Source organism: Corvus cornix, chromosome 7, assembly GCF_000738735.6.
Source record: "Corvus cornix cornix isolate S_Up_H32 chromosome 7, ASM73873v5, whole genome shotgun sequence".
NCBI lineage: Eukaryota > Metazoa > Chordata > Aves > Passeriformes > Corvidae > Corvus > Corvus cornix.
Window position 1 is genome coordinate 21217944 of NC_046337.1, and position 20047 is coordinate 21237990.

The window sequence follows — 20047 nt, forward strand, 5'->3', positions numbered from 1 at the left end:
AGAGCCAGCCATCTTGATCGTAATTTTCAACTCCTTGCCCATAAAATTCTGCAACCCAACTGCAAAAACACTATGCTTATGACATATTCCTGTAAGGATTTTATTGATAGCGTACATTTTTAGTTAACTTGCTGATACTCTTTGGTCAAGTCCTTTGAACTCTTGCTTCATGCACCACCTGAAAAAACCTTGTTTTCCTATTTCAGAGAAACATACTGTCCATAAATGAGAATGGTTTTAAAGCACTCTGGTGACTGGAAAGTATGCAAATACAACTCATATCACCTGATGACATATGCTTACTAGTAATGGTATATTTATCTCTTACTTAAATTAGATATGATTCATCATTTAATAATACAATGATTTTTAACATCCACTTCCTGGTTTGCATGTCCAGTAACTGCTTGCACAAGGTACTGTGCACAAGGTCATGTGCATCAGCATAGCAGAAAGGAACAGCATACATCCTGCAGAGCTGGAAAATGCTTTTATTAACTTTTCAGTGTCTGCAACTTTCTCATGGAGAGGGGCACATCCGGTGGCCAGATGTAACTGCAATCAGCTGTGGCCACTCCAAGCTAGAAATGAGTGTCTGAGCATCATGCTCACTAATCCTTCCACTGCAGTGCCTGTGTTCTGGCTGGTCTCTTGGGTAAGTGCCTCAACAGCTCCTTGTAGTCCTGGGCTCTAGTTAATATAAACAGTGGCACAATTTTTAACAAGTTAGCACTATAAGGAGTTGTGGAACAATGTACCAGGGAAAGCTACATTTATATGATAAGTAAAATGGAGCACTAGAATTCCCCTCTTGCAGATGTTACTTTAAATAAATGAAAGAGTTTTGTGGTGATTTTAAAAGTTTTATTTTGTTTTCCTCATGATGAAGATGCAGTGATTCATGGAGGGAAAACACATACACATAGATATATTCACTGTGGATAAGTGAATTGAGAAATAAAGATTATGAAATAAATACTGTTCTTTTGGTTTAGACCCAGAGGAGTGAAATTCAGCATCAAAATTATAAATGTTATAGCCGATCTAATTCTTTTAGTTGTTTTTCTTTGCTTGCATTTTTGCTGCCATGTCTTGTTGTTTACAGCTTCTCAGCCAGAAGAATATCCCTAAGCAAATTACTGTCAGAAGCCAAAAAAAGTATCCATAATTCATCCTAAAGTGCTGTCAACTTAATTTTAAAGTAATTTTCCTGCTTTATGAGTCCAGGCTGAAATGGTAAGTTTGCAAATCCATAAATCAAACGACAGGAAATAAAGGAAATATATACCTTTGTTTAAAATATTCTGTTTTCCTAAAACTTCATTGTAAGCATAGTTTTTATTAATTAAAACTTCAATTACTAGAAAGAGAAGAAAGAAACAAAACTGTGAACTGTATTCTGTACAACTGTACACATCTGTGTTGTGACTCCAGAGCCATCTCCTGGGCTATAGAGAAGTTTTTCTAGATTTATAATAGCAGAAAATAATTTAGATTGTGTATTCCTCTGAACACAATGAGGAGCACGTGTGTGTTTGTGAATTAGGCTAAGCCTGTTGAGGCCTAGGCCTGTAAAAGGCACACTGTCCTGTGAGGTCTCCTGCATTTGCAAGTTCTGTTCTGGGGCCCTGTGCAGGTGTGCAGACACTCACAAAACGTCCTCAGTTTCCAAATGGTTCCAAACTGACCTCACACATCTCGAGTAACAGTGAAGCTGATTCAAGTTCTTTAGCTGTAAGAGACACATTAGAGAGCAGGTGTGAAAGCCTTCTGTGGAAAATCGTTCACTGAAAATCTGCTGAAACCTGTGTCCCTGAGTGCAAGAACAGCAGTCTGGCAGCGAGTGTGAGCATGGTCTTGTTTGTGCTCTTCTGCACACTGGGGGAAATTGTGCAGAATTCCTGGTCCCAGGACTCAGTTTACCACCACAGAAGGAGCGGAGCCTCAGTGTGTGTTCCAGCTCAGAACTGCCACCAGCAGCTACTGAATAGCAGCCATGTTCTGAATCTCAACACACCATGAAAATCCTCCTTTAATCAAATACTCCTGGGGGAGCGAGAAATTCAAGATGCACTTCCAGCCTGGGAAGTGCATCCACACCACTAGGTCAATACTTGGCATAAAGAGCTTTTTGCTTGTTGATGTGGTGTGGGGGCTGGGGGACAGGACAAGCAAAACCAACAGGCAGCACATGAGGTAACATGAGGGCAGCAAGAAAGAAGAAAAGGTACAGAACTGAGTGGGGCACTGTGGTGGCTGGGTTAGAAAGCATTTTGCTTCTCAGCTTGAACTGTTTAATTAGGGAATTTCACAGTAATTTTGACTAAGCTTAACGAGTAACAAATTCAGTGCTCTGGCTCACTAAATTCTTTCTTGCAGTCTAAATAAGGTGCAAAGCTCAGAGCTGAAGGAATTCAGTGCCTTAACAGCACTTTCTCTCCAGCCTGCACTGTAGGTAAGTGCTGTCCTATGGCAACCTTTTTGGGGTCAAGTGATTTAGAGAGCTTAGATGAGGCTGGGGTTCAGGATCCCTATATTCAGACACAATCCTGATAGCAGAGGCTGTGAGGAGATGTTTTCTGACATTCACTAGAGGGGCAGGGGAGGGAAGGGAGGACTCAGCTCTAGGAGAGATAGTAGGTACAGCTAAACTAGAAGGAGGGGAAGGGCTCAGGAATATAATGAGGAGGTGGGGGAAATGACACTGGAATAAAAGGGTGAGTATATGAGATACACACTCATCCCGGCCTTCCTCTGTTCAAAGCACTCCCTCCAAGGGTGGGTACAAGACTTGAATAGAGGGGATGGATGTCAAAATATTTCATAAGGAATATAGTGCAATAAATCAGAGAAAAAGGGCAGAATGGAGGTAAGGAGCAAATGGTAGGAGAATTATTTTAGTTCTAAGTGAATGATTATGTCTCCTGAGTGATTACACATCAGGATGGTGCTGTGTTGGGGAAGATTGTTCAGCTAGATAGGAAGGAGTACTCAAATTACAATCATTGAACTGTAGTAAATGCAAGGGTGCAAATAAGATAAGAAAAATAGACAAGTAAAAATCCAGCTGGAGTCAACGTGTCTCGGGCACTGCAACCCTTGGGAGTTAATGTAACTATCATACAGGTGTAAGAAGAGTTTTCAGAGGAAGCTACTTTGAATACTTGTAGAACATAATCAGAGAGAGAGCTGACTATTAAAAATACTCTGAATGTAACTTGCAAGTACTGGGTTAAGTACAAGATCAGTAATTTCTTCCAGGTTTGTGCCAGAACAGGACCACCAGCAAGAAATACCTACAGTATGACATGCACCTATAGAGTCATCCCAGTATGGGGCTGGTGAAGGACAAGAGATACAATGCCAGTATGTGGTATCCCATTCATTATACTGTGATTAATTGAAAGTTGGAAAGGGCTTGAGCAGAGTTGTTATGGTTGCTGGGGCATTAACACCTTGGGCAGCATCAGGCATTCAGAAGAAAGAGAGTTGCCGTGTTTCCTTCATAGCTCCACGTCAGTTTTTACTCACACTAGCACTTGTCCCTTTTTGATTCAAATAGATAATTTACACATTTGAAACAGATGTTGACTTTTATCCAGTTGTTCCCCAGTCCTGAGGTTTGATCTTATGCCAGTGATGACTGTAAATATAAGACCATGGACTTTTTATGTGGCCGTAGTATTGCCAGGCACTGCTGTCACTTTTCTATTTAGCAATTGTTGTAGTATCCATCCACTCACTGACCAGATCAAGACCTTTTGTTCCTGGAATAGGGACCTGGAATAATAAAGGTTAAGTTTTAAATTTCTACTTACAGAAGCTAGTATGTCCCAGAATTCACTCACTTGTTTTTTTTGTAAAAAAATGCAGCAGCACTGGGGAAAAATGTATTTGTCCTTACTTCACCCAAAAGTCAAGGGATAAAAAAAGATGAGGATTCCTGCACTGAATCCAACAGTCCTTATTTAGTGTCCAAGAGGTTACTGGGAACTTAGTACTGGGGAATTTCTGAACTCATCTTTGCTCCATGTAGAGCAAGGTCAGGAATTACTATGCAAACCATTGCCAGTTATTCTTTCAGATGTTTAAAATTACAGTTATATTGCTTTATTTATATACTTGTATTTTATTTCCAGGTCTGTTGTGAGAACATGGAGCTGCATGTCACAGCACGTCTTTTCCGTGGGTTAAGGGAGACTGTCCTAACACTCCCAGCTTCTGCTGCCCAGGTACCTTCTGCTGAAGCAATCCTTTGGTACCATGGAGGGTTAGTCACACAGTGCTGGTCGATTATGTGCCACCTGTTACGTGCACAAGTATATGAGAATATAGCAAGGAAAAGAGAATAACAAAGCTTTAGGGGTTTTCTGTCCCTAACAGTCAGTGTAGTAAGTTGGAACAAACTGCAAAAACCCCGAGTTATTTTCCTCAGTAGTTCGGTGTTCAGGGAGACCCAGAGCATAGGGACAGTTGCTGCCCTTCCCCAGATGCCATTCCCCCCTTCCCCAGACTGGCTTTCTGGCCGAAGTTAATGATTCATAAGATTCTGCACTGATTTCACTGTGAGCTTACACATTTGCATAAGTAAAAGCTTCTGCAGCTTCTGTAGAGAGATTCTTAGTGAAATTGCAGCACAAAACATTGATATTATGTAATTATGGTAGTTCATCTTAACTTAAATGAAATTGTTACTTTAAACTTGCTCTAAGTGGCTCACAATGGAACTTTTGTATGACACACCTACAAAACAAATGAGTTAATCACAATATGTGTCATTTTTAATTTTTCTCTTTCATTTTTCTTTCAGTCATTCTCTCTTTGTAATTAGCATGAAGACTACCCTTCAGTCAAAACTAGCCACCTGGAAAGTTTCAGCTTGTAATATGCAGCTTTTTTTGTGAATTATGAATGTGCAAAAAGAGACCTTTCTCCTTACACCCACTTCCTTGTATAATTCAAATATGAATGAATTTTATTCAGGCTTGCCAAAAAATCATATTTCAGCTGATAACAAGCATGAAAAATTTCAGATGAAAGGGATTTTTTAAAAAAGAAATAGAATATTCTGAGCATGGGAGAACAGCAGGTTAAGACAGAAGTCTCAGTGCAGCCTTAACTGTAACAATTGCTATCAAGCAAATACTATATCCAAGCACTAAATCTTGCTTTGTGCTGCCCTGGTGCACGGTAGCAGGGACAGAGTAGAATAATAAAAGCTGGTCCCCTTATGCAAACAGCAGGGCACAGCACTTGACAGAGTACAAGAAGGTGAGCCTGCCTGCTGTCCTGGCTTGCTAACCACATTCCTAGGGTCTGTGGGTTAGTTGTCAGCTCTAGCTCCAGTCAGATAGCAAAATGTACTTCAAGCACGAGCAAAGGGAATGTTTTGGCCCTTTCCAGAAGAACATTGCCTCCAAATATACTGTTCTATTAAATAAAGTATTTGAAGGAATTCGTGTAAGCCACATGATGGTTCAACAGGTCAAAAAGGGAATGGAATCAGTGCCAGGCTTTTTTCTGATTAACTGTGTATTTAAAAATATATATATCTGTGAAGAAGGTATTATCTCCACAAAGCAGAATAAAATTTGGGCTCATGCCAGTACCACTTTGAAAATAAACTATAACAGTGAGGAAAAGTTACCATCTGGAACATTTCTGCATCATATTTTTTCTTTGGTGATAAGTCCAGCTCTCCTACCCAGAAAACAGGATTAAAACTCCCATTCATTTACTATGGGTTTATTAAAAAAATACACATTACAGTGGCTAAACAGTAGTGAATGCTAAAGTATTACCTTGTAGGTTCACAGATCCACATCAATTAGAGGATCAACTGAGAGGATTTGCAAGTGGCAAGCTTGGACATAAAAAATCCCCTTCCAGTCTGACGTAAGTTGACTGTTGCAAGTTGAGCTTGGCAGCAAGTGACCAAAATTGAGTTGTCAGCATCCTCCTGCATAGTGGAAGAAGTTGTTGCTTTCTCTGCAGATGCAAGAGTTTCTATGGGAAAACAGAACATAATCATGATGCTGAATGTTTCTGTGGATTGGTAATGTCTCTAATACATAGATCACTTGTGCAAATTCAGTCCCAGCTGGATGGGAAATTATTGAAAATGGTTGTTGTTTGATTGATATAAAATGAGTTGTCAGCTTGATTCAAAGCCTTCAAGGCAGATGTCCACAGCATTATTGGCACCTGTCAGAAGCAAAGGATTCCTTGGTGCAGAGTAACAACTACTCATGCAACCACCCAAAACAGTCCTTGTGTGCCAGGGCTCAGAGAAGAAGGCAGAAAAAAATAATCCTTACTTCTGGCCAGGGTCTTTTATGCCATAAAGTCAATAAGAGATTTGACATGACACAAGCTTTTCCCTGGGATCCTGGCTAGACACTATCAGCTCTTCTGCTGCTTGGTCAACACTTTCCCTAAGAATTAGAAGAAAACTCACACATTTGGTTACTTACTATTATTGTCATGGTAAAGGTGTATTTATAAAGACCAGTTAATAAAGAAATTTTTACATGTTTGCTTATAAAAAATGCTGTGAATAATTTTATTTTCCTTGAGAAATTGTCCTTACAAAATACAACTACAGAAATAAGAGAATGTCTTCTCAGCAAAAACTAAGACAAAGAAACAGCCAGTACAGCAGTGTCAGTATTACACTGCTTGCTAATAGTAAACAGTGACCTACTGTTTACCACAGAGCAGATTAAAACGGATTTTTTTCCTGTACATCACTAGTTGTCATATGGTTATTACTGCCTTTGACCAAGTGTGGTACAGCTAACAACAGGAATGAATTCTATTTCCCATTACCAATCTGTCGAGCTGGCCGCCTTCTTCATGGGGCTGGTGCTTTGGGAGGTACTAGCTGAAGGACTTTCCATTAAAACTCATTTTACTGTCTTCATCTAGCACATGGCTCAACTTTCCTTCTTTCCTTTCATCTCTGTTTCCTCCTTTAGATTATTTTTCATTATGCCTCCCCCCCAGCATACCCACACTTTGCCTTTCATCTCTCTACGTATGCTATTCCAGCACTTGTCAGGCCCAGCAGGAGGCACATGGGAGAACCAAACAATATGATATGTTAGGTGGAAGAAAATATTGGAACAATCATTTATTGTCACACTTTAAAGAGGCCTTCTATGTTATTTATTTTATTATTCTGTATTAGGTACATGGTTTAGTTTTACAGGCATTATTAATCACTAAAATACATTACACTTTCAGCCAGGATGTTAACGTTCTAAATGCATTCATCTTGCTTCTTCAAACAGAAACAATGGGCCTTCTGCACTGCCCTCCCTCCCCTTTAGTCAATAAATCCTTTCTATTGATTCAGGAAATAAGTCTTAAACCCTGTTTTATATTTTAAGTTCCACTAGCCACACTCAGCCATATAATTTTGCTTAATAACAAATGGATCTTCTATTTTTGCTGTTTATTATGTGTTTGGTTATCAAACTCAACTTGAAAGTACTGGGTAGAAGAGGACAAAACCTATAATGGCAGTAAGCCACCGCAAGAGATTTCCTAAATGAATGTTGCAATAAAATAAAGTTATCTATAAAAAGTGTACAAGTGTGTGTGTATAAAAAGCAGTCTCATCAGTAGATGAATGATAAATGAAAAATCCATCAGTGAGTATGGATTCCCTTGAGCCAGACTGGATCAACAGACAATATGGATTTTTGAAAATTCATGGCTTTGCCATTATTTATTCTCTCCTGAAATACCCATTGCAAATCTCAGACAGATAATTAGAGAATTATCATATTGCTTGACTAAGTAGTGCAAATTATATTAGATTCTATGTATCCCAACCCTGGGCAGAATCATTAGTGTTGTTTAATTGTTACAAATATAGTCATCAGATTTTAATAAATTGCCTTCATTGTCAATATCCACAATTGACTACTTCTCTTAATGCTCGTGGATAGGTTAGTTACCAGGTAATCTTACAGTTAATATATACCACAATGAAGCAAAAATGTAAGAAAATGCAAAGGTCAAAACCATGTTTCTATTATGAAAAAAATGAATGATAATGACATAATTTTTTCAGCTCATCAGGTTCTTTGCTAAGTGCCTCTGTTATTGCCAGATCAGTAGTGTATAACAAAGAAGTGCTTTCTGTAGGCTGCTTCATTAGCCTGCCCTGTAGGACCTCACCTCAGACCTTTCACTAATCTGTTGGCCAGCTCAATAGCCTTGTTAGTTCTATTCACTTCTTCCTGGCAGCGGATTTTCTCAGCTGTAGCTCTCTCAAAGGCAGTGGTTAAGGCAGCCAGGATTGTGTCTAGTTCCTTCAAATAAAAACAGTAACAAACAACTTTGGACATTGTAAGAACACATAAAAATATTTCTGCTATCCCATTTTATATTGCTGAAAGTTAAATTACACAGTGCAAGTAAGGTGTAAACATTAACTGCACTCAGAATTTTGCTTAGGTCATGGTCCAAAGGTGGATTCAGGAAAACCTGGGGAAAATGGGACCGGTGTTCTCATTTCCCCCAGTTGTTCAGAACAGCCTTCAAAATGAAATTACTGACGTGATCTTATATCAGTGAAAAAGGAATGTCCCCTTCTCCCTGAGGATTCTGAAATGAAATATATTTATTATTACAGCCGTATATCCTCTCTAGGAGATCCAAAACTTGAAAAGACAGCTGTTTGGAAACTAAAGAAAACAGAAGGGTTTAAAGATGATAGATAAAATACTTGAAAACGCACAAGTCGGTGTCCTTTGCTGACTGTCAGTCAGATTATGCTTCCCAGTGCACAAACTGTTCTGAGAACAGCCTGAAATCCCCAGCCACCTTAGATTTGGGAGCAAGCAGCTCAGTGTCTGGTACATCAAAGCATTTAAGCACACAAACAGTCCCACTAGGTCAAAGCCTTGGTTATTCCCTGAGGGAGGAGTGGAAGATAATTCAGCATGGATGACTGAGCACGAAGACAAGGCAAGAACGACGTGCAACTCCTGAGACTCACGGCCGGAGCACCCAAATGACTCTGAGTGCAGAGGATGAACTGGCTGGGGAGCTGATAAAGGAAAGGTCAGAAGGGTGCTGCACAGCGAGGCACTCCAGAACTGGTGTCACTGGGTGCACATGAACAGAGCTACTGGCTGGAGCTGGGGCCATCCGAGTAGCCAGAGAAACAATTCCCTCCAGCAGCGAATTTGTATTCCCTTCAGCTTGGCAAATGTGTATCCATGCAGCTCTACTGAACTCTCTAGTATTCCCCAGAAAAGTCAGAGCTGAGCATGGCTCCTGGGAGAGGGCTGTACTTTATCCCAACTGTGCTCCTGACAAGCTCTGTGCACCTTGGGGAAGGCAAAGGGCTGCCCCTGGGAATCTCTTTAGAGAAATGCTGAATGGGTGCCTCAAGTCTTCCTGCCTTGAGGACACCATGAGGTGGAACCTGTGTGTATTACAGGACATTAAAAAGACAGATAGCTGTTTTATTGGGAAGGTTTGGAGAAATTTGGAGTAAATTACAGCACAAGCATTTCTAAATGGGGCCCAAAGATACCCTTTAAAGAAGGGCCCAGCAGTTTTGCAGCACCCATGCTGAGCAGCCTGAAGGGGCTCAGGATTGGGCAGAGTGGGGCCAGGTTACCTCCTGCTGCCGTGTGCCCCCACGCGAGGAGGGCGCGGGCAATGCGTCTTAGAAACGTGTCCTGTTGGCCAGGCTGAGGCACACTGACTGAATCCTGCCTCTCCTTCCTGCACAGGGAAGAGCCAGGCGCCCAGAACTCGCCATGCATGAAGAAAAGAACCTGCTGTGGTTCCAAGGCACATGATGTGGCTGCAGAGGCAGGGGATGTGATCCCATCATTTACCTGAAACTTAAAAATGTTAGTGAGTGATAAATTATACTGACAAATACCTTTGCCTGTATTACAATGAATCATGTAGGAAATACCTCTGACAGAGGAAGGTATTACAAATAATTGAATTAGAGAGGCTTCTAAAATGTCCAAAAAAGTATTTTTTAATACATCTAGCGGTCCTGACTCTAAAGTTCATGTCTTTGAGCCTATCAGGATTCCAGCTTTTCCCAAGATTTCTGTCTTCCACTGCAGTGCACTCCTACAAAGCTTGTTGCTTGATGTGTATATACATTGCCTAAACAGAAATGAAGGATGCCAAATGGGTAGCAATAGGTCTGTCTGCAGGTGAGATCAAGGACCAGCACTTAGTCACTGAAGCTAAGGGGATGCAGAGAGAAAAATGTGGAAAAGCTACCTGCTGTTCTGAGCATGGATGTTGCAATGCTCATGGTGGGGAGCAGAACGTACTTGAAGCTTTTTTTAGAGGTCGTTCAGGACTTAGGAAGGATTTTTTACTGCAGTTTTGGCTCTACTGAGCCAGGCTGAAACACACTGTGTGCTTCTCTGCCCTTGGACCATTTAGTGTTTGGCAAACCTTTCTCTTAAAAAAAAAAAAAATTAAAAGGCGGTATTGGAAGCAAAAATTCAAGTGGAAGACAGTGACATAAAAAACCACATTTGTGTATATGTATATATGTGTGTGTGTGTGTATGTATGCATATATTTATGGTTGAACAATAGAAGAACAATTCCAGTTCATGAAGGTCAAACCTAGAACTTGTGAAAGGTGCCAGAGGCAGTGAAAGTTCTGGCAGGAGCCATATGGGGAACTGGAAGTTGCCAGCTCCTCCATGAATTTTTTCAAGGTTTTATCATATGAAACACTGTGTGCCAGGAAAAGTATGTAGCAGATCACTGTTGGGTACCACTTCTTCCCTCTCATGCTTTTCTACCTCATTTGCAATACGAGCACCCCTTCTCAGTACCTTTACTCAGCTGGCAAGTAATCTGTGATGTGGAACTGATTTGGGCAAGGACAGAGAGGCCAAACTGCAGGTGAATAGCAGAACTGCACAGAATTACTTCCTATTCAAATGGAAGCCCAGAACAATCAGGCCCTTAATGTGTTACAATTCATTTGACTATCCACATTTTTGACTTTCTGTAAATAATGTGCTAAATGGATAAAAGAATATACCATTTTTCCTTCTTTCCTCTGAGTTACTGATAACAAGACAAGTTCCTTCCCTTACAGTTTGTGCATATAAATGTGATTAATGTAAAAAAAAAAAGTGCCAAAATCTCTTTATCTTTCTCTCTTTTTTTTAAAGCATTGCCCTTTTCAAAACAAGGGGAAATTCAGTATAGTTTCAGTGCCACAGTGATCAAACAGTGTCACATCACTATGGCAATTGCTGCCCAGGCCAGGAATACAGATCAGCTTTAATTGTGCAACGCCTTATTGCTGGTGCATGTCAATCAGAACCTATGAATTGAGAAAAATTTGCTCTGTTCATTCTGTTAAATGATGTATCCAATTAAACCTGTTAGAATTCATGATCTTCAGTCAAGGTTAAATGAAAGTAGTTACTCCTGTCAGCTAGGTGATTAAATGCTGCCTACATCAGGCACATTTATGTGCAAAATTAAAATTTTGGTATAAAGCATGAATCTTTATGCATGCCAGTTAATTATCTTGCAGTTCCTCCATTTATTAAATGCCCACTGCATTTCTTCTTAATCATCAGCTTCCTTTCAAAACTTATTTCATACACTACATTATACCAAATTTCAATGTTTAAAATGAAACGCTTTCTCAATGAAAACTTCCTCTTTTCAAGGGTTTGGCTGTTGCTATGTTACTAAAGATGGCCATTAACAGTTTTTCAGTCATTATGCAGAAGGCCTGTTCGTGTTGTTTTGCTCGATTCTGGGAGAGCGTTACAGGAATCCCTCGAGCTGCTGCTGTGGGGCAGTCGCTCCTCCCCAAAACGGAGTTCTGCTGCACATGAGCCAACTTCAGGCAGCAGTAAGGCTGCCGCGGCCGTGCTGCCTCTGCCAGCTCGCACAGGACAGGCAGGGCAGCGCAGCACCAGGGGCTGTGCCCCGCCGGGCTCCCGCTGTCTGCAGCGCGGGGGCCAGCAAGGCTCTGCAGTGGGGCCAGCAAGTCCAGGTTGCACCTGCAGGTACCACAAACACCACAGCCTCCAGGCGGGGCACCGCTGGTGCCCTGTGCCAAGGGCTCAGGGGGTTGGTCCCTTCCCCTGCCAGCCTTCAGAGCTGTCTCAGAATTCCCTTTGGCTTGGCAATCTAATGCGTCCTGTCTGCCCCAGGCAGCTCCCATATTGCAATATCATATTTTAATTAGAAGAAAAATTATGTGTTGCATGCTTGAATTAAATTAAATTGCATATTTATATTTATAAGACACAGTATTGGCAGGATTTAAATGCTATATGAATTGAAGAACCAGAATACAGGTGTATTACAGTGATTTGTAGCTGAAACATTTGCTAGAAATGCACACAAAGCAGAGCAGTACCAAATGCTAATTTAATACCCTAAGACAACACTCTGTGCTCTTGCAAGCACAATTTCCCATATTCCATGTGAGCATTTATCCCCTTTCATTATGAAAAGGTATTAAGAACCTTTGTTACAAACAAGCAACATTAAAAATATGTCATACCACTTCACAACTACTAATGAATAATATCATTTAAAACAGACTGGGAAATAAACTAGTATAACACATTCTACTCTACTAGTACTATAAATATTCGCAAGGTTGTTATTAAAGTTAAATGCACACAGTAATTTTCTACTTGTAGGTTTTACAGGTATAATTTTGAATCATACAATATTTTTTAAAACACATCACAAGGATGGAAACCAACAAAAAGACTGACTGGCAGTGATTCCTTGTGATCAATAGCTGACGTCTCCATCTATCTTTGAGGGCCCACATAAATTATATAGTGGCAGTGTGAACCTTCAAGAGGAGTGATGTGATTAACTTGTTCAGGGTCACAATGGGGAGCACTGATCATAAGGATTTTACACCTGTGGCATTGCCGTTCTGTGGCCACATTTGCAGGATACATTCTGCAGGTGTCAGTGGCTGCCCTGAGGTGCTGCCAGAGGGAAGGAGGGCTTTGGACACGTCAGCCTCAGCTTCATATTCCTGAGGGGCAGCTCATTTTCTCTTCACTGAGATTCAAAGCTGAAAACTCTGTTTCACAGCAGGTGAAGGTATGAATGTCACACACAGATCCGTGCCCGGCCTGAGCACGGAAACCCTGGTGCAATAGCAGCAGTGGCTGCTCCAGCCTGCCCTTCCCAGACCACAATAGCCTCCACTCCAGGCCTTGGAAAGCAGACAAAAAGACCCCTCCTCTGCTGCTCCCCTAGAGCTACAAATAACGGATTTCTCTTTCTTGGCAGCTGCAGAGAAAACCACAGATATTTTTTCTTGTTTTGTTCAGCAAATATAAGCCGTAAGTTAAAGCCCAGTATCTTTAGATACCTCAACAAAAGAGGAAAAAAGGGAATCCACACTTAAAGAGAATAATTCCTCGGGGGCTCTGACAGGAGGTGGCGATGCACCAGGGAAGGTGGTTGGAGAATAAGCCTCTTTGCAGGATTCTGGGATGTCTATTGCTGAACTGCTTCAACTCACTTGAACAATCTAGAACTCATATTTAATTCTTCTTCTTTCTCTACATGTTCTTACTTTCACCCCAGTCCTCCAAAACCAGATATCATAAGCTGTGAACCCCAGGCCCAATGTGCCTTAATGTTACCCCATGAAACAATACTGGCAGGACAATTTATTTCTGCTCAAAACAATTTCCCTGTCCTAAAATTGTGATTGTTAGGTTAGCATCCCATTGAGATGAGAAAAGGAAAGAGCTGCACTTTCAGGTTGTGCCTAAAATGTTAAGGAAGGCAAGCTGCACCGATTTATCCTTGGCATATTGTTTTATACCCATGAGAACAAAAAACTTATTTTTAGTGGCAGATTAAATTGTGCAGAAACAGACTGACACTGAGAAGGCAAACACTGCAGTCCGCTTAAACAGGCTGAGTCTCATATCAAAGGCTGCTTGGCCACGAAAATATAAGTGTGCACACACACAGACTCTTAGTTTATTTGATGTCATAAGCAACTTTATATTTAAAACACATAAAAAGATATAAAAAAATGAAACTGGCATGGAATTATATATTTTTAGTGATAGATTTTCAAAGAATTTGTGATTTAGATTATATTAATTTTCAGGAAACTTGCTTAGAAAGTAATTAAATGTATTTTACCTATTAATTCTCTCTTTTTTGTTGTTTTGCATTGTGCTACTGAAACAAAAATAAAAACTAGGGAATGGAAGAATTTTTTTTTTTAACTGAATATTATAAATGAATAGAGCAAGGGATGTTAATGTTTGTCATTTTCCTTATCTGTACACATGAATATGTTATATGCTCATTTCCATTGCAAATGGAACAACAGAATGATCATTGCAAACTGAAATATACTGTACATTTCATTTCTTCATTTCTTTGAAAATACCACTGACAAAAATAATCAATTGCTAGTATTCTTGTTCTAAAGCTCTGCATCTCAATGAAAATTGAAGGAATTAATGGTGTCCATCTGGAATAAAGCATGCAGTGTGTTCTGGAGGGTCATTATTATTCACTGCTGAAACAAAGTCAGCCTATGGAGCCCTGAACCATGACTGGGCAATTGTGCAAGGCACTGTACAAACATGTAGTCTTCCTGTTTCTTGCACACCTCTCCTCCACCTTGCTCACATTTAATGAAAAAAAAAGAAGGCAGAGAGGAGATGTGACTCCTTATCACAGCTACATTAGTGAGGAAATACTGAAGAAGGAAAAGAGCTATTTGAGGTAAAGGATAAGCTTGTCACAAGAACAAACCTGAACAGAATGTCAGTGGTATAGTTTGAGTCACAATTAGGAGGTTACTATCCTTCTGAGCAGTGAGGTTCTGGAGTAGCATTCCTGCACAAGCCATGGGGCACAAGAAACCTCCTGAGGGTTAAGAAAAAAATCAGTCTCTGAATTTTTTAGCTTTCTACTGCTCTGTGTTTACTTTGCAAAGTATAGTAATGTCTTCTCATTTGGTCCCAGAGATTAAAAAATACAGTGAGAGGTAGTGTGTAGCCCAAAGGACTTTTTTTATCATCATAGACAGCACAAATAAAGGAAGAAAGATCTGTAAGTGCAGGCATCAACTCTGAGCTCAAAATGACATTGGAAGATAAGTGAAAAAAACCGCTCAGGAAGGCAGGAGGACTGGTACTTTTCACATAATGATGAGGCTCAGTGGGACAGAAAACAAAAAATATGTAGAATAAATAGGCAGGAATAAAACCATAGGATGAATATAGGACAGGAAGGTAAACTGCATCCTGCTGAATGGAGTGGGACTGACATCCATGTATGCTTGGTCTTACTGCTAATGGGACACTGGGTCACATCCTGAAAACCCTTACTTATGCAAGTAATCCCACTAAAATCAATGGGAACCATGACTGTAATGACTGCTTCCATGTCTCCACTAGGGATTGCAAGGTCAGGTCCATTTTCTGTGCAATATTGGATGAATGCTAGAAAATCAATATCTCTATTGAGACTTCTTCTTTTGGAGTAAAAATAAACCTGGACCATTTTGAGTTCAGATGTTCATTGTTCCTGGGTGTTTTTATAAATTCCTTTTGAAAGCAAAATGGTCAAATCAAAATGGAGTGAAATGCTCATCTTTTTGGTGTGTTTTACAGCTTGTTGTTATACCTAGCTTTGTAATGCCATAAAGGTTAAAGGCAACTTTGTAGTTTCTTTGTATTTATTCTTTATCAGTTAAAAAGAGACATTTTAGTTTAGCAATTCCCTCTACTCAAATAAGTCAGGGCTAAGTGGGGAGAAAGAGAATGCCAGAGTCTATTATTTTAGGAATTTTGTTATTTTATGGAAAAATTTTTGGTCTTTTTGCCATAGAAATTTCAAAGGAAGAAGTTTTTTTTAGTAAAAAGATTTTGGTGCAGTCATAGAAATATAACTCATTGCTATAAAGCATTGCTTTGGTAGCATGGAAAAAAGCCCTACTCAATTCTGCTCACATTACAGGTTATTATCATACTTCAATCACTATGGAGCACCTTCAACCATCATTTTGTTTAAAATGCCTAAACCTAGCTTGGTATATTTGTTCTTAATTTGCTACTAAACTACAATTACACCTACTTGTAATTGTGTCCAAATTGAATTTTCATACTGAAATGTGTTAAATTCCTGTGTTTGATTCCTTTCTACTTCAATTGTGGTGGGTCAAAAGGAAATTATGATTAATCCAAGGCATACAAATGAACTATTTTAAGGATTTGCTAATAGATTTATGTTTTTCTGCAGGCCCTTGAGGGCTTGAATGAAATTTTAAGATGGATTTCATTATGTTGGAGATGTGATCAGCTTCATGTCTGGCATGAAAAGTGGTTTACAAAAGAAGTCATCTCACAGAAAAGTACCACTAATTCCTAATACGTTAGAGGTGTAATATCCACCAATTAAGAGACAAACAAATAGGAATTGGTGTGCTTTCTCTCAGACACAGTTCCTTGAAATTTTGAGAAAATATATCCCAAATCCATTCTGCACCTGATGCATTTGGTTGACCCAACTCAGATATTTTTCCCAAGAAATTTCATTCAACAACAATTAATGGAAAGATCCATTCTCTTTCAATCCATCTTAATAGGAATTATGGATGATCAAGAAACAAAAATGCTTTGCTGCCCAGGTTTCAGCTAAGGTGACTGTATTTTTTCTGGGACCAATACAAAAATATGGACTTATCCTGGGATTCCAGCTCAGCTGGATTTACTGGCGTACCGGGGAGCAAATCCAAGAATGTGTTCAGTGCTCAGTCCCTTTTACCCACCTCTGCAGGGCTTGTTTCCCACCTGCTGTGTGACACATTAGCCATAACTTCTTCCCCTCTTGCACCACTGCACAAGGGACTGTGGTTTGGCTCTGTACTGCTAACAACATTATTGACAAAGCGATGCTCCTAAAGTATAACAACAAGCTGTTGTAGCACTTATTTATGGAATAACGTGCACTTTTCAGATACTCCATGCTTCTATTGGTTTTGGAGCTGTGTTATTCACACAACATAGTTAACTAGCACTAACAGCCTTAGAGTACAAAAACCATGTAATTGAAAATCCAGGGGAACAATTGGCACCATTTCAACCTCACACAAGCACAGCACAGTACTACAGTGAGTAGTATCTGTGTCTTCATGGTGTGCCCTGCTTTACTTCGTTATCTGATTTTTATGTTATTATTGCAAATAAAGTTAACCCAAACCTCAAAGCAATGGACAACACTTTACAGTCTGTTTTTTAACTAACAGTGCTGCCTACAGGATAAGATTAAAAATATTCCAGGTCTTGGAAAAGTATAAAAATTAGGCATCAAAACAGGTCAGATATTTACATATATCTTTTTGATGTGCTCATGTGATAGGAGAGCAGATTGATAAAGGACAGAAGAAATGCTAAATATGCACCATGACAAACAGTGAAAAATTAAGTACTGTAACTAACATTAATTACACTCTAGTAAGATGAATAGGCTGCTCATCATTAATGAGAATGTACACCTTTGTCTAAGTTTCACATCTACCTGTGATAAATGTGCTAACAGCGATAGAATACATCATAGTAACATTTGAATTAACAGCACACTAATAGATTGACATACAAGTATGAATAAAGCATTTAATCATAAACATTTTACCACACCCAACAGCAAATTTTCTTTTTTGCACATATATCAAGTAAAATGTATAAACATTACAATTTTATTTCAGTTTATGCTGAGATAACCTAATGGTATTACCTGATACTATCCTAATATTTGTAATTCAGACTATTAGATACTTACATAGTAGCTTTTGGGAGACATCCGGGCAGTTTAGTAACACAGTAAGGGGGATTTCTGGAGAAAGGGTGGGGCTTGATCTCAGGACAAGCTACCCACTGACTCTTGCCCACGTGGCAGGGATGGAATATTCAAACAATCTTCATGATGGGTTGACTCCAATGCTTATTAAAGGAGTGCTTTAATTCACTCTTAATGAAAACTGAAGCAAGCCCGCTAGCCTACAGTTATCATCTATATCTTCAGTAGCCTTCTCTCCTGTGTTTCCAGTGCCTTTTTCCTGGCGGGGAGGCAGAGGAGGGATTGGGCCAGGCTTAGAGCCCGAACGGCCAACACTGCCTCCCCAGAGCCCAGAGCTGCGGGCAGCTGGGGCCTGCCCGTTCTGGAGGAGCTGGGATGTGCGGATGCCGTGCCGTGCCGTGCCGTGCCTCCGCGGCAGCCCTGAGGGGGCGCTCCCGCAGGTGACAACGCCAGGCCACTGTCCCTGTTCACCCAGGGCCCTCTGAAGGGCTCCCGAGGCACCTGGGCCCTGCAGCACGGCTGTGCTGCCTGACGCCACCGCCCAGAAAGCCGGGGAAGTGCCCGTGCTCTGGCACGGGGACTCGGCCAGGGCCGAGCGGACGCTCCCGCTGAGGCGCTGTGCTGGGAAGCTGCAAGTGCCGCTTGGTCACACTGCTCCAGCGCCTCCCTGTTCTCCCTGGCCGAAGAGACTGTGGTGCCCTGAGTGACCAGCGAAGCATGTGTGGGACAGAGCCGGAGTGCACAGCAGTAGCTGGCACAAGCATTCTTCCTTGCTCAGGGCCAAGGCTCCAAGCGTGGCTGGCAAGGGAGGGCTGGAGTTCACTGCCCATCTTCTCTCGTGCGCTGCTGCCCACGTATCCACTGTGATGAAGAGCTTCACAGGCAGAGATGAGAAAGCAGAGGGAAAGAGAACAGGAGGAATCTTCTGGCTCAGTAGCAGCAAGCAGGGCTCTGCTACAAGTAAGACTAACAAATGGTGTAAAGACCAGACGTAATTCACAGAACACTGTGAATTAGTTAAACATTGCCAAGAGGGAATTGTTTTAGCCTAATAGTTTCCTGAAGATCATTCAAACAGTGCATTCAAACAGTGTATTTTTAATGCAATTAAGCAGATGGTTTAAAATACTTTAATTACTGCCAGGGCTCACCTAGGCTGCACAGTAGATGACACTGGACTTGTGTAGTGCCTGATATAAAATGCCGATATAAAATACTGAGAGATATTATACAAGCAATGTATGAATACTCAAGCTCAATGAATCCATCTGCATGGACCACAAAAAGGCTCTGCAGGTCAACAAGCCTATGGACACAAGTGAAGAATCATGTTTGCTGTCATTCTTGTAAAGCACACTGTGCCAAGACAGCTTGTGCTGCTGATCTGCTGGGGGAAAGCAAAGCAGCATTCCAGGGGGAAGTCCCCACATGCAGAACAAGGCACACACACGTTGTCAGAGCACTTAAGTCTAGCTTTTCTCTTCTGTCTAAGGTGACAGATCTCTCCAGGAGAACTGGAAGTCTTGAAAACTAGCATAGGGATTTCAAACTGTTTGTATGTTTTATACTCTTCTACTGCCACACCAGTGCATAAGCCAGCAAGATAATACAGTATGACTGCACTGGTAGCTGCCATACTCACACTGAAAGCATCTATTTTCTTCTCTGTTACACTAAATGGTACATTACCTTGTTTTCCTTTGCATTCCAGCTGGCAACTTATTGATTAGGGGAACACTTCTGGGCTTCTCCCTCCTATGCAATAATCATTATAATTTCACATTTTTAAATGCTAAAAGCACACTAATGCAAGTGGGAAGAGTTTCCTGTGTTAGTTCACATACTTGAGGAGAAGATGTTATCGATTCATATGCTTTAGTCTGTAAGTCCTTTGCAAAGGCAGTAAGTATTATTATTTCCATTTTAGCGAGAAGGAAAATGGCACACAGACTGCCCAAGGTCACCCTGCAGATCAGTGTGAGAACCAGAATTAAATTCAGATCTTCTGGGTCTCTGTGCAGAGACTCTTCTGGTGAGCTATTTTTGGAAGCCTCCAAATGAAGCACGGCCATGATACACAACCCATTCTCACAGTCTAAAAATAATTTATGACATTTAAAACATTTTTTTCTCTAGTATTTTTTAATGTCTGTAACTATGAAGTGAGTTCTTTGCAATAGCAAAAGAAGAGCTGAAAGAAGCAA

The 20047-nt window shown here is 40.6% G+C and overlaps 2 long non-coding RNA genes across 9 annotated transcripts in view; one reads left to right on the top strand and one right to left on the bottom strand.

Moving 5' to 3' along the window:
• Window positions 1-6548, top strand: part of LOC104693865 — a 20919-nt gene extending 14371 nt beyond the window's left edge. For 6 of the 7 annotated variants that reach the window (XR_005602399.1, XR_005602397.1, XR_005602396.1 and 3 more), the window contains 4 exons: window positions 507-2455; window positions 3262-3366; window positions 4140-4232; window positions 4811-6548. This is a non-coding gene — a long non-coding RNA (uncharacterized LOC104693865). The remainder of the gene's footprint in view (window positions 1-506; window positions 2456-3261; window positions 3367-4139; window positions 4233-4810) is intronic. The other variant, XR_005602402.1, reaches the window with a different exon arrangement.
• LOC109951015 overlaps window positions 1-18371 on the bottom strand; it is a 20297-nt gene extending 1926 nt beyond the window's left edge. The window contains exons 1-3 of one of the 2 annotated variants that reach the window (XR_005602403.1): window positions 17826-18371; window positions 5802-6006; window positions 3366-3780 (exon numbers count right to left, since the gene is read on the bottom strand). This is a non-coding gene — a long non-coding RNA (uncharacterized LOC109951015). Of the gene's footprint in view, window positions 1-3365; window positions 3781-5801; window positions 6007-17825 lie in introns of those variants that run through there. The other variant, XR_002273517.2, reaches the window with a different exon arrangement.
• Between the last annotated feature and the right edge of the window lie 1676 nt (window positions 18372-20047).